Consider the following 14,872-nt stretch of genomic DNA (forward strand, 5'->3'; position numbering starts at 1 on the left):
GAATCCCTGTACAATTCTACCAAGGCTTCTGAGATTGTGTTACTTAAACTCATTGGTAGGGCTGGAGCTATGAGAACTCTCATCACTGATTTAACCAAGTTTGAAATTCAGATGCCTGCAAATGGGTTAAAATGGTTTTCTAATTTAATTTGCAAACACAAGTGCTTCCAGCCCCACCTCCCCAGCTCTTTGACCATAACTACTGCGTCATGAAACACATGATAATGACAACTGAGTATTATGTTATGGTATCACAGGGCCCATGCTTTTGTATTCTGCGCTCTGTTAAGTGGTGTCCAGCTCCTCACCACCGATTAGAAAGTTGACACTCTGTCCAGAACACTAGGTGGCAGCAAACTGCTGAGATAATAATTAACCAAGGGACCAAGGGACCAAGGGACCCAAACCTTTTCCTTCACCAACACTCAACAGGGAAAAGATACAAATAGCAGGTGGATAAAATGAATGGTATAAAGAAACACTCTCAGCTTTAACATTTACAATTCATTATTATACCTCTGATGTCTCCTTTAAATTTTTGAAGCTCCTTGAAGCTAAACCTACCTTCAAACTCCCTATAGTAGTTGTATGGCTAATAGACCCTAATGCTTTTCTGATGAAGACCACAGTTTCATTACTTTGTTTGGAGTCAAAATTAGACATCCAGGTATTATGGGTTCTTCAATTCATTATTAAAGTTTATATTTTGATCTGCATTTCCAATTAATCTCTTTCTTATTGGAGAAAAGATATTTAAGAAATACTTAATTTTAAGAAGAAAACTACAAGTAGAAATATTTAAGTTCAGATAATTAAAACCAGTATATTCACTATTGGGCCAAGAGTTGAGGATAAAGACTAACACTTAAACAAGTATAATGTTTGTTAGGATAATTTCCTATGAAAGACTATTACATTGTCAACAGAGGTTTAAATATAAGACAAATAAAAACTGAATCAGTACAACTTAATAAAGAGAAATAAAAATTATCATATTTTATAAATGCAAATGATACTCTAATTTTTCATTTTTTACCTGTAAATCCTATGTTTCCTTTTTTCTTTTTTTTTTGAGTTTTCTCCGGTACCGGGAACTGAACTCACGACCTTGTGCTTGCCAGGCAGGCGCTTTGCCGCTGAGCTAAATCCCCAGCCCCTATCCTATGTTTCTTTATGAATTGTGTGTTCTGCTCTTTCCCTAGCATCTGATTAGACTCAACCTTACCCTGGAGAATCAACATCTTTAAACTGTTGACCAGCTAGAATAAACAAAATAAACCATAAATAGGATAAAGAATAAATAAAATAACAGAGAGTATATTTTAAAATCAGTTTCAAAACAGATATTCTTAATTAGTTATTTCTGTACAATAGGATATAAAATGAACATAAATGGCCCTGAATAGAAACCCAAGAAGGAAATTGAGAATTCCCAACAATATTAGCCAATGTTTCAGGAAAATTCTACTGTCCTTTTTTTGATGACATTTGTGTTTGGAGTGAATTTCTTAATTACTACTACCAAATAAAATTGTTACTAGGGATAATTTAAAGTTTTGTGAATTCATTTTGAGGGCTTTAGATTGATTTAACCTGAAGAAAGTTATAAATTTCTGTCAAACCTGAATAGTTCCTTGTGATAGGTCCATTAGTTTATCAACTAGACATCACAAAGGTTTTCATGATGTGTCAGTGGAGAAATAAGAGGCAAGCATACTCTGTATGAAGGGACAAAAATATTTTTTAGCCTCATCTAGCCATCCAATAAAAATGAGCACTGTGTGCAGCTTATATTAGCACACTGATCTGTCCTGTGAGTCTCTTAATTCTTTGCACACAGACAATACTCTATAAAATATAATAAAAGCTGACAGTTTCCTTATTATGAGTTGTAAATGAAAATTGTATAAAAGTAAAAAATTATCGTGTTCACTAGCATATATAATGTATGCTTTGTAGGAAGGTACACTTCTTCAAAGATCAAATTATCTAGAAAATAAGGGACATATAATGCTGAATAAACAAATTTAAAGTGATATTTTAAAATAATTTTTAACTTTGTTTTCTTCATCATTTATTTATTTTTTTATTATAACAGAATACATTTCTCTTTGGGGCCAAGCTCTCCAGCCTGGACGAGAGAATTTTGCCTGTCAGTAGATATGCCGCTCTGTTCTAACAGAATTGGAATCAAATCCAATTGAGCACGAAATAACACCAAGAATCAACAAATGGGATCCTATCAATTTAAAAAGCTTCTGCACAGCAAAAGAAACAACCAACAGACTGAAGAGGCAACATACAGAAAGGGAAAAGATTTTGCCAGCTGTTTATCAGACAGAGGACTCACACGTAGAGCATAGAAAGAACTCAGAAAAACTAGACTCCTGAAAATAAAAGACCTAATCAAAGCACGGGCAATTAAAGTGAACAGACATTTCTCAAAAGAAGAAGGACAAATAGCCAGTAAGCATGTGAAAAAATGTCCAACATCTTTGGCCATTAGAGAAATGCAGATCACAGCAATACTGAGATTCCACCTTACTCCAGAAAGAATGGTTATCACCAGCATTCAAACAGCCAATGCTGGCAAGGCTGGAGAGAAAAAGGAATCATTCTTTGCTGTTATTGGGGTTGTAAACTAGTATATCTACTATGAAAATCAGTATGTAGATTCCCCAAAAAACTAAAAGTAAAAATTCCATTTGACCCAGCTATACCTTTTCTGAGTAGCTTCCCAAAAGAGGTACAGTCATCCTATTACAGTGGTACAGGCAACTGAACCACAATAGCTAAATCTTGGAAGCGGCCAACAAGATAAAGAAAGGAATGGATAGAGAAAATGTGGTGTACATACCCAGTGGAGTACTGCGGGCAGAAGGAAGGATAAATACGACCGTGTGTGGGCAGTGGATGCACCTTGAGAACATAATGCCAGGTGGAACACATCAGACGCACAAGATTAAATACGGCGTAGTTTCTCTTATATGAACTTCCCAAAATATAAATAAGAGCAAAATAAAGGATAATGACAGGAATCAGGGTGGTAGACTTTACGGAGATGGGGAAAGGATTTGGAGATGAGTGAAGATAGAAGGGTGGAGAAGGGGAGAGGAAAATGATGAGGATGGGAAATGTACACGTATTGATTCTCCAAGATGAATCACTGTTACGCATCGCATACGTGTGCTAATGAAAAACAAACGGAGAGAATCTGTTTCGTCTCAGATCAGCAAAGTTACTCCCAAAGCCATAAACTATTAAATGCGGGCAGTTCTCCCAGGAGTCAACGTCTGCTTCAGTACATTTTAAAATGTATTTTTTTTTCTCATATTTTCACACGGACCTGGCCATTTTTCCTCTTTATTTATTCTTCTGCATCTGTTTGTCCCAATATCTGCTGCTGAGGATATGAGAAGCTTCAGAGGGATTACTGAAAGTGCCCAAGTCTTAGTTACCTTTTCTCATTGCTGAAACAAAATACCCAACACCCCAAGTTAAAGAAGGAAGGGTTTATTTTGGCTCAGTTTGTGGAGGTCTCCGTCCATAATCGGGGGGTGCCAAGGCAGGGTGGCACAGCAGAGGGGCCTGGCAGGGGAGACAAGCAGCGCCCCAATAAGCAACAAGCGAGCAGCCGGATCTCACCAAGCCTCCACTTACCCAGCCTACCTGCCCTTAGGGTGGGCGACCTCACACCCTTGATCCTAGCCTTGCACCAGAATCAATCCCAGCACCATGCTCTTTTTTTTCTTTTAAAGAGAAAACAAAAACAGCATCCTGTCCTTGATCCTTGCAGCACAAATCCTAGATCCAGCCCCCTGGAAAAATTCCCCCATGACAGTCTGCGGCTTTGGGGGACATCTAGACACGCACCAGAACAGCCCGGCCGAGTTTTAATCACCAAATACACTGGTTCCATTCAACACCGGATCGGTTTCGATTTAATCAACTTTGGAATTTGGGGCTTACAAGCAAAATAGTAAAAGTTGATGCTGGAAATGACTTTCGAGGTGGGCGAGGCTGTTTTTAACTTGTTGGTTCCCGCTCCCAAACCCCCAGCGCCGCTGGAGGGCGCTGCAGTCATGAGCAACGCCGCGGGTCGGAGCGGGCTGGCTCCGGGCGAGCCCGCGCTTGCACCCTAGGAATTTGCCCGCGGCAGAAGCGCCGGGGAGAATGAGCTTAAACCCTCATAAATCATCGGTGTCGATCTACGGTGTGCTCTGTCCTGCGTCGCTGTCATCATGCGCTTTCCTCCGGCCGGTTCTTTCGGTCTAGCTGCTGTCGGACTCACTAAGCAGGATCACACTGGCTGTGTTCTGGTGTGCTTGTCGCGTGTCAATGTCCCGAGCGTTTTGCACCTTTATCCTCTTTACCTGTCCTTGCACCCCTGTGGGCCCGTGCTCTCACTGCCCCTCTTTCAGAGGCGATGAAACAAAAGCTCCGAGTGTTCGCACAGCTATTGAGTAGCAGAGCTGGGGCTGAAACCGGAGCCCACCCTTTTAACACCGCGATCCGGTACCATCAGCAATGCGGAGGGGGCGCATTGGCCTCTGCTAGATCATTCTGTATAGGTCAGGCAAGATCAGTGTACAGAGGCAGGTGTGTGTGTGTGTGTGTGTGTGTGTGTGTGTGAGAGAGAGAGAGAGAGAGAGAGAGAGAGAGAGAGGTTGGAGAATGAATCTAGCAAGTTACAGGTGGCATTTTCCGTTCAACCCAAACAAGCCAGTTTGGCAGGTCTATAAATCTAGCACTTTGGAATGACTTCTCAAAAATAAATAAATAAGCCAGGCGTGGTGGCTCATGCCTGTAATCCCAGCACTTGGAAGGCTGAGGCAAGAGGACTGCTGTGAGTTCAAGTCCAGCCTGGGTTACACAGCAAGACCCTGTCTCAAAAAAAACAAACCAAACCAAAAAATAAATAATTAAAACACACTCCCCCCACAACCTGCCTTGAAAGAGAGCCCACTAAACTGGGTGTGGTGGTTTTTATTCTTGTAATCTCAGTACCCTGGGGGTGCTGAGGCAGGAGGACTGCAAATGTGCACCCAGCCTGAGCAATTTAGAGGTTTAGTGAGGCCCTGTTTCAAAATTTGAAATACAAAAAAAGACTGGAGATGAAGTTCAGGGCACAGGTGCTGGGTTCAACCCCGCAGTACCACGTACACACACACACACACACACACACACACACACACAGAGCCTGCTGCATATGAGCTAAAGTTGCTTTTTCTCAAGCATCTCAGAGTTTGGGGTGAGACCTGGAGTTGTCATTCACACTGCCCAGCCGTGGGGACAGAGTCCTGCTGGCAAATCAAAGCACTTTTCCCTGCACCATTTCCTCATGGAAAGGTGGCAGAGGCTCCCGGGAGGGGATGTCTGTGTCCCACCAGAGTCCTTCTTCACAAGGCCCTGTCTGCTTCCACTGTGAGCCCCCAGAAAGGCCGGGCCCCTGTCCTGCCCTCATCTAAACAATCGCCGAGGCTGGCACCTGTGCTGGCGTGTGTCTTTGGCATGGAAAGTCAGGATGGTCTCAAAGCTTCATATACAATAACAGGAAAAAAATCAAACAAAGGAACATTGCAAGCAGCGGTCCCCACCTCTGAGCTGTTCCTTTCCAGTCTCAGCCAAAGCTCTGCATACCTCAAAGCCCCGGGGAGCAGGGGAGACCGTGAAGCTCACATTCAGGGTTTTCTTTGCCCCACTGCAGAGGAAACTCAGATTGTTATGAACTTTCTCTTCCAGCGAAGGCTCGCCATCTTTCAGAACATTCTAGAAGAGCAAATGGAGTCCAGAAAGAGGAGAAACTAAATTCCGATCCATGGATCTCACACTCCCTAGCACAAGTAATTAAAGTAGTATCTGCTGGAAAGATGTTACAGTACCATCGGCTCATTTATTTATTTATTTACTTGTTTTGTTGGCATTGGGGACTGGATCCAGAGCCTTTACCCTGAGCTACATAACCACCCCCTTTTTCATATTTTTGAGCCAAGTCTTCTCTAATGCACTAAGTTATCCAGGAAGGGCTCAAACTTGTGATCTTCCTGCCTCAGTCTCCCAGACAGTTGCAATTACAGGCAGGTGCCACTGTACCCAACAACCTTCTAATTCTGTGGTTTCTGTGTATTAAAACTAAAACGTGAAAACCGATTTGAAATGCACATGGTGGGAGTGGATGTGGTGGTATATTTCTGTCATCTCAGCACTCTTAAGAGGCTGAAGCAGGAGGAAAGGAAAGACCACCTGTCTTCCTCTAAGCTATTTTCCTCTAAGTCCTATGAACACGTAGGTCAGAAGAGACTGAAGTTCCTTGTAATTTTTGAACCAAAATTCTTCAACCCCCCAAAGCAAGGTAACATTTAAAAGCTCAACTTCTATTCTTCTGTATGCACCCTACATTTTTATATGAGGTCCACAACTTCCAGTCCACATGAGAAAAAGGATTATTTAGAAGAATGATTTATTTAAAGAACCTGAATTCATTACATATAGTGCTTTTTGCACTACCAAGTGTGGCCTTTTATAGTTTATTTCACCCACATGAAGTAGCTTCTTTATTGGGTTTTCCCATAGCTGCAATTAGATTAAAATATATAAACTTACTAGGCTTGCAACTTTGATCTCAATTCCCATTTTCGAAAAGAAAAGAAAAGGTTCTTTTGATGTCAAGAGTATTTTCATATTTGGTCTGGGGCTTGGAAGGTCTTTGGAATTAACAGGTCAATTAAACACAATTCATTTGTGGCCGCCCCCTCCACAGGCCACAGTCGGTCGCCTCTCAGAAAGCCCAGCTACGCGCGGGATAACTGTGGCACTTTTCAAAATGACTCAGTTTATGGGGCATTGTGTTTATCTAAGCATCTGGGAACGATAACAAGCCTGAGCACTATCAAGATAGTCACCTTCATAATGATGTCCTGATGTGGTAAGGGAGATGCTGCTTTCCCTGCTGCTGTTCCCAGGGTAGCTTTTAGAAAACAAAGCATCAGCTCTGTGAATTCTCCATGAGGCAATGTTGAAAGAAGTTGCTCACAGACTCAGCAGTAAAAGACAGAGACACTGAGATCGTCTTAGAGCTGCTTTTCTTCCTCCCAGCAGGATGACAGGAACAGTACACCATCGCATAGGAGATGGCGCCATGGCTCCAATGCTGGAGGTCCTAACTCCAGTTGTGGCATTAACTGTCCATGCCTTGATGGGTTGGGTCCTTACCTTTCTAAGAGAAAAACAGCTATCATAGCCACAAAACTCTCAGGTAAAGGCTACAATTAGTGGGATGAATTAAATATAAGAGCAATAGAAATAACAACTAAATTTACCTGGAAGTAGTGTGTCTGTCTGTAAGGTAGAAAGAATAAGGAGGAATATCAAGAAATCTTCAGAGAAAATGTAGTCTTCTTTGCATTTTGAGGGCTAAATACAATGTTTTCAAGTGGAGAAATCTAAGAAGGGTATTCCAAGTTGAAATAGAAGCCAAGGCAGGAGGTATGAAAGATCATGACGTGGTGGAAGGTGATAAAAATTTCTCCCTATTGTCTAGGTGGAGGATAAGAAAGGGAAGAGGTGTTTAGAAAAGCACAATTGGACAGATCTTAAATGGTATGTTGCATCATGATGAGAATTTTGATAAAGATTTAGAGTTTATCCTAAAGGCAATGAAGGGCCACTGAAATGTTTTAAGAAGGGTAGCGAAAAGATAAAACTGATCACACAGAAAGATCACTCTGCTCAACTGGAGCAAAGAATTGGAGGACAGCCAGAGACAAACCAGAGAGATGCACCAGGAAACTTTTATTCCACCCTGGGAGGGAGGTGAAGATGGCCAAAGAGGAGCACTGGTAGCAAGCTAGATGTAGAGAGGTTGGACTCAATGATACGAGGAAGAAAGAGGTAACAGGAAGTGTTGGTTATGTGTAAGGAAAAAAAGAAAGTAAGTTTTAAAAGTGAATAAAGTTACATGGACAAAGGTAATGGAGAAGCCTAGGTCACTGCACCATTAAAGGGATAAAAAATAAGCACAGTGAAGATACTCAGAAGCAAGGAAACCTGGCAAGGAGTCGATACTTGGAATATGAACATTCCAGGAAGAAGAAATAATTAGGAGAACATAAGCATGTAGAACGGTCAAACAGGATGAGAATCAGGTGAATTCACTGATTTGTTACCAAGGAAATTAATAAAGCAATCTGAGGACAGATAGGAGAAAGCATATCAGAATTATTTTAGAAGAAACAGAGAGAAAGAGTGAGAGAGACAGAGACAGAGAGACAGAGAGAAAGAGAGAGAGAGAGAGTTGTTTTTTGAGATGAGCTTTTCTTATGCTAAACCTAAAGAAGACAATCATGTTACAGGAGAGAATGGAGCTAATGATATCACAGGTTTCAGGTGAGGTATAAAATATCCTGGTCCCAGTGACTTCACAAAGGGCTTGGTGCCATCAGGGAGGAGGAGGAAATACATTCTCCCACAAGACCAGGTGATGAGCTGGTGGTGGTGGGGCTATGAATGGGAGATGACAGAAAGAAATTGAAGATTTTCATGACTGGTGGGCCCCATTTCCTCTGAGAACCAGGAAACTTCAACACCTGCCAGAGAATAGATGTAAGGTAGCGTTGAAGATTCCAAAGGACAAAGTTCAGAGCTGGTTACTCTGAGGCAGAGTGGAAGAGATCCAAGCAATATCTGAGGGTCCATTTGAGTTGGACGTCACTAATGTTCATGTCTTGCTACTGCCACCATCTGTCTTGTGAACTCTTATTTATTCTTCAAAGTTTGTTTATACACCCTTTGCAATATCCGACCCATTCTTGAACCACACTTGAGAAGAATGCCTGGAATGTGCCAGGTGTTCAATAAATATCTGTCATGAAAAGAAGTATTGCATGGAACAATATGAGCAAGTCCTTGAAGAATGGCCAAAGACAATGTAGATGAAAGTTTTCAGTCAGTGAAGTCAGTCTTCACCTTCTTCCCTTTTCTCCTCTACTATCACTTTCTGTCTCCTGAGACTTTGCTATGGCTCTTCAGCTTCCCATCTGTAGCTGCCTTCATCCTTGCTCTCAGCTGTGTTCTCATTTCCTACAACAGTTAACCCAAGGTCAGCAGAACAATGAGCCTCCTACCTGGTGCATTTCTGCTAAAAGGAGGAGACACTGCCCACTGCAGCGAGCTTGAACATTCAAGAGGAACCCATCACAGCACTGGGAGGCTTTCTGTCTAGATGCCGTTGCTTTGGCATGTCTCCTAACAGGATCAGCTAGTTCCTCAAGGAGAAAACCACTATTCTCAACTCTTCCATTCTCTGAAAGAACTGACCTCACCCAAAAGAATTGGGCCAAGAAGGACACTGGGCTTACCGCCTTGGGAAGGACTGAACGTGCACATCTATGACAGACATCTGAGGTCTGAAGCATAAATTGTACATCTCTCAGTGCCTTTCACTTGACTGTAAAGCCACCATTTCCCAACCTTAATTACTATGACATTTGTTGGACTTTGTGTAGATAGGAAGAGATACTCATAGACTTCTCTGCCATTATCTTTTATGTTTATCCCTACCATTATTCTTTTGGCATGAAATGTCCATGGAAAGTCCAACATATGAAATAATGACTCCAGATAAGAATGAAAGTGCCTATTTAGAATAACAGTAGCCTGAAAATCAAGAGAATGAAGATTTCTCTGAAAACGTGCACATAGCCATCAAAGTTGGCATCCTTCTGTTTACACTTGTGTGGTGTGTGTTTGCTGCCAAAGATCTTTCTCTGACGTGATGTAAATTTTTTGAATAATTGTGGATGATCCTTCAGTAGCCCAGAAACTGGTACCCAGAGCTTAGTATACCTAGAACCAATAAAGAAAGTTTCCCTTATAACTGATCCGTGATGTTGTTGCTATTATTCATCTTGAATGCCATAAGCAAATGAACAAATGGCATAGTTTTTTCCTCTTGTAAGTATCTGATTCTAAAAATGGGAATCTGAGGTTTTCTACCTACACTTTAGAGGTCAGTTCAACTGCTTATTTATTAGTGACCTCTTTGTGCTTTTCCTGGGATCTCTAGGACCTGGGAAGTTGGTACTCAAGGCTGGGTTTACCCAAAGGACCCTGAAACTAGCTCACGTGAATCCTCTGCCCCCTAGTTTCCTACTTGGTCCCATTCCTCACCCCTCATCCACAAACTCACAGCCATGCTGGAACTGGAATCTTCATCCAATCTTATGGCAGTTCAGTGGCTTTCACAAGGAAGAGATGAGAAAGAAGAATGGGAGAATCACCACAGTAATCTGTAGCTTTCTGGTTTCTGTGAGATCTGTTACCTGTTGGGCTGTTTTATTTCTTGTTTCACTTTATACTTTCCTCTTCATCGTATAAACTAGTAATCAGAAGGTTATATGCCAATCAAGATTTAAAAGAAAGAAAGAAAGAAGAAAGAAAAAAGAAAGAAAGAAAGAAAGAAAGAAAGAAAGAAAGAAAGAAAGAAAGAAAGATAGATCAGATCTGTTCCTTGGTCTTGTTTTTAGGACAAGGTTTGCAAAAACACTGACTTTTGAGCTAAGATCACGTGTAGAAGATACAGCCCCAGTGGACCTCTTTACACAACCTTAGCATGCTTGGGATGGTCTGGGTTTAGCCTTATGTGATCATCATCCCTAAAAATAGTTCCTTTTCTTTTGTTAACAAAACTAGAGAATGCTGATAAAGTCAGCTGAAAGAGTCAAAAGGAGAAAGCTCATAAATCACAGCATTCCACTAATTCACAAGCCACAAAAATGCATACTGAGAAACTGCAAAGTTTATAGGTCACAAGCTTTGTGCTGTGAAAGGGTGGGAAGCAGCCACCCTTTCCTCCTGAGGCAAGATGGCCGGCTCCAAAGGAGGGTTCTCTGGTCGCCAAGGCAACTCAGATCATTTCAATTCCCATGTACCTTTCAGGACTCTGATGGAGAGAGGATTGAAGTAAAAGTGAGCCCAGGTGTGCTTTTCAGAAGCTCAAAGCAGCAGAAAAGTTGTTTGAGGAAATAATAGCTATTCCCACAAATTAATTTATTTCTTAATTTCTTTTTTGATTTATCTTTCTTCTCAACCTCCTTCTTTCTTTCTTCCTTTCTTTCTTATATAGGTCTAAATATGTGCACACATAATCTGTCCTTCTCTCTTTTCTTCTTTTCTCCCTCTTCCTGTCCTTACTCCTTCTCTTTCTTCTTCTTTCTCTTACATTCTCTATCTCGTGTTGTCTCTCTCTCTTCTATTCCCTCCCCCTCTCTCTTTTTCGAGAGGAGTTTCCTGCGGTCTCTGTCTGTAGCCTCTAGGCTTCAGATTATTCTGTTAAAGTAATTCTTCCCGGATGAGGTCCTCTCTTTCACAGACCATCTGCCTTTCACTTTGTAGACAGGATGACCACATCCTTCACTAAGAGACTTCAGAGAGGGAAAGGGAGGAACGATAAATAACTATCCTGGGGAACAAGACAGTGAACACTCTCACAGGCAAACAGGGGCTCGTGTCACCCGCTTTCGGGTAGGTATTTGACCGATTCAGTGCTGTTTACACTCCTGGTATCTTTCTCAAATTGCTTCTGTCAGGTCAGCTGGGGTGGAAACTTAGTGGCCTGACTTCTAGTTTTCCATTCCTTTTGCTCAGCCTGTGGTACTGCAGCAAAGGTTTTATTTCTTCAAACTGGGAAACCCATTTAAAATGTCTCTACTGAAAGGTGCGTGTGTAAAAAGTTGCAATGGATAGAGTGCACAGGTCCTCTCGGTTCTGATACTTGCTCCTTTGCTGCCCTTGTTCATATCTACCTTGGTTTTCAAAAGGTAGAATTAATATTTATTGTTATTTATAATTAGATGGCAGTTGGTATATAGTTTCCATACTTCATTTCTTTTATAAATAAAGAAGACTAAAAGATTTAAATGGCTGGTAGCTGGTTATGTTCTTCAGAAAACACAATTAGACTAATTTATTAAAGGTGTGTGTTGGTTTGGGGCTTATTTTGCAAGGGGGAACAATATAATATAGGGCACATATTTTATATAATTGTTTATAATTTTTACCCAAAGAGTGATTTACAAAAAAATGCAGGAAATCTGTCCACACACTATAGACCAAGAATCTAGCTGATGGCCTGGATCCCACAATAATGTCCTGCATGAGTCCATCTTAAGACCTAGAGCTCATAACAGTGCCTCCCATGAGTCCAGCTGGAGGCCCAGAGCCCAAACAACATCTCATGCAGGCCTGTTTTATGGATCTGCACTGGGAAGGCCCAAAGGTCATTGGTGGAAGCTAGAAAGTCTGTGCCAGCAGGATAAAGGATCTGTGCTAGCAGGCTGAGGGATCTGCACTGGAGCCAGGAAGCGATGCTCAGAAGAACCACAGCTCCCCCGAAATGTACCACAGCCATCCTCAGCAACAGTGAGGTCCCAAGCTCCTTCGATGATCAAGATGGCCGAGTTCCCATCAGGAAAGCTAATGCAGCAAGCTTCTCTAGGAGACCAGCAGTGCACCGTCTTCCCCTCTGGAGCCAGAAAGCAATGCTCAAAGTGAGGACCAGAGCTCCCCCAAAGTGAACCAAAGCCATTCTCAGTGCCAACAAGGTCCTGAGCTCCTTGGAGGATGAAAACAGCCAAGTCCATCAGGAAAGCCAGCATGATGAGCTCCTCCAAAACAACCAACAGCTCCTTACAGCTTCTACCAGCACCCAGCAGCCTTTCTCCGTTCCCAACAGCCTCTCAGCTCCCAACAGCCTTTCTTCTTCCTCTCCAGTTCTGCCTCTTATGCTGCTGGCAGCAATCCTCAGAGGGGCCTCCCACACCCAGCACCACACTTACTCAGTTCAGCTGGGGGTTATAATTTGAACACCAGTTATCAATCTGCTACATGGTCGCTTCAAGCTTTTCCTTATTAGTGCCAGAAAACTCATCCACCTTCTCATCCTTTTTAAAAAACTGTAAGGTTGGTGTGCATTTGACCTCCAGTTTGCAGTGACGTCCTGATGGTCATGCACATCTACTTCAAGGAACAACACGTTGGAATACTTTTCAGACAGGGAAGGAAAGAAAAACTTGCTCATTTTGCAAGGCCCACAACATGTGGCTGAGAAATCAACTACTACAAGTTTATCTTCTGCGCCAGCCAAGGCTTGGTGAAAGGTCTCTTTGTTACTGATCTGCTGCACCATTCTGGCTGCGGGGGACCTGGTGAGCTACCGAGGCCAGGGATGGAAGTGGATGGAAGGCTTAGGATGTAGCTCCCATATCTATGTTTACTTGGTGGGACCTAGATAGAACTTCAAGTAAAATAAATGTATTGTGAAGTATCTAATATACAGAAAAGGCTGCAAAGCATTTAAGTGGTTTAAAAAATAACAATGAAGTAATAGAATATAGCCAGTACTGTTCTCAGTACATCACAGCAACTATTCTTTCTCCTTCCTCTTGCTTGATCTAACTTGTCTCTTTAATTTTCTGTTCATTATTCCCAGCTTTGCTTTAAATTTATATGTATGTGTGAACCCCTAAATGAGCGCTCTCTGCCTTTGGCGGGTCAGATGGTGCTTTTTTGCATTAGGAAAGAGAACTGTTGTTCTTTCTGAGTGTGGTAACAAACTATTCTTTTTCAGAAAAAGTACTAAAATATCATCTGTTTTCCAAATACTTAACCAAGGAGACTATCAGCATGTGTGTAAGGGAAGGGGTTTGGGGGGAAACCCCAGCACTCGCATTCCACTTCTAGAGCTCTGTATTTGTTTCCATTTCCTTCCATTTTGTGATTGAAATATAGCCTTCTATTATGTGGAACTGATATGAACAGCTAATGTCACTGAGGAAGTGGTGGCTGCTGTGGGATTTCCAATCTGTGGCAGTGTGCTGACAGGGGCCGTGCTATGCAAAACCGCTCAGGGTGTGGTGTGTGCTGGCCCTGGCGTCCACTAAATTCCTATCTGTTCATCTTCATGCCCATCCTGGGCAGCCAGGATCTTCTCTCACTTTCTAAAATCTTTACATCTTAAAAACCCATTATCCACATTAATCAAACTTAGGATAGGTCTTTTTAAACAATGCTCGCCACAGTAGCAGTGAAAAACCTAAAGGTAGTTTAAAAAGTCTTTGATTGTGAGTAGGGATGCTAAGTGTAGATTTATTTATTTTTCATGTTGTGAGAAATCCACAATAGTGTCTAAGACAGGTCTGTACTATAATGAATAACAATACACTGAGCGTCTGCATACTCCCCACTCAGCTTTAGAAATAAAATGTAAGTGTAGTTTTAGTGCTCTTGCTGTTAACTGCAAAGGTTAGACTGCTCCCCCTAACCCTCACCAGAGGTAACCAATGTCCTGAATTTTGTGTTCATCATTCCTTAATTTCCTCTTTAGAATTAATACATACTATATACAAAAATCATGTGTGTATATATACTCTAAATAGAATATAGTTTTGTTTTGATTTTGGGGGAAATTTATGTCTACCTTTCTATGGAATTGTGTATAACCATATTTCCCCAAATTTATTCCTTTTGCTTAAAATTTATTTTAAACATTCATTCAAGTTGATGCCTGTATCTGTAGCAAATTTAACTGTTCCATAGTATTTCTCTGTGTAAATTCACTTACTCAGCTTTCTGAATTTTTTCAAGTTTGGGATTCCACAGAGAACACTGATACCAGTTTTTGAGCATTTTCTCCTGGTGCACATATTCAAGATTCTTATCCTACAAACCTAGAAATGGAATTGCTAAGTCACATGATGTGAGTGTTCATATCTCTAGGCAATGCAAGCCTGTTTTGCAAAGTTATAGTACGCATTTAAACTCCCACCAAATGCAGAAAAAAATGACCACTGCTCAATATTCCTCTTACACATGGTGC

General features: G+C 41.6%; 1 pseudogene; it reads right to left on the minus strand.

Annotated features, from left to right (window-relative positions):
• Window positions 1-12,878: 12,878 nt before the first annotated feature.
• On the minus strand, window positions 12,879-13,183 carry LOC102017642 (annotated as a pseudogene).
• Between the last annotated feature and the right edge of the window lie 1,689 nt (window positions 13,184-14,872).

Source organism: Chinchilla lanigera, unplaced genomic scaffold, assembly GCF_000276665.1.
Source record: "Chinchilla lanigera isolate Chin_1 unplaced genomic scaffold, ChiLan1.0 scaffold00064, whole genome shotgun sequence".
Lineage (NCBI taxonomy): Eukaryota > Metazoa > Chordata > Mammalia > Rodentia > Chinchillidae > Chinchilla > Chinchilla lanigera.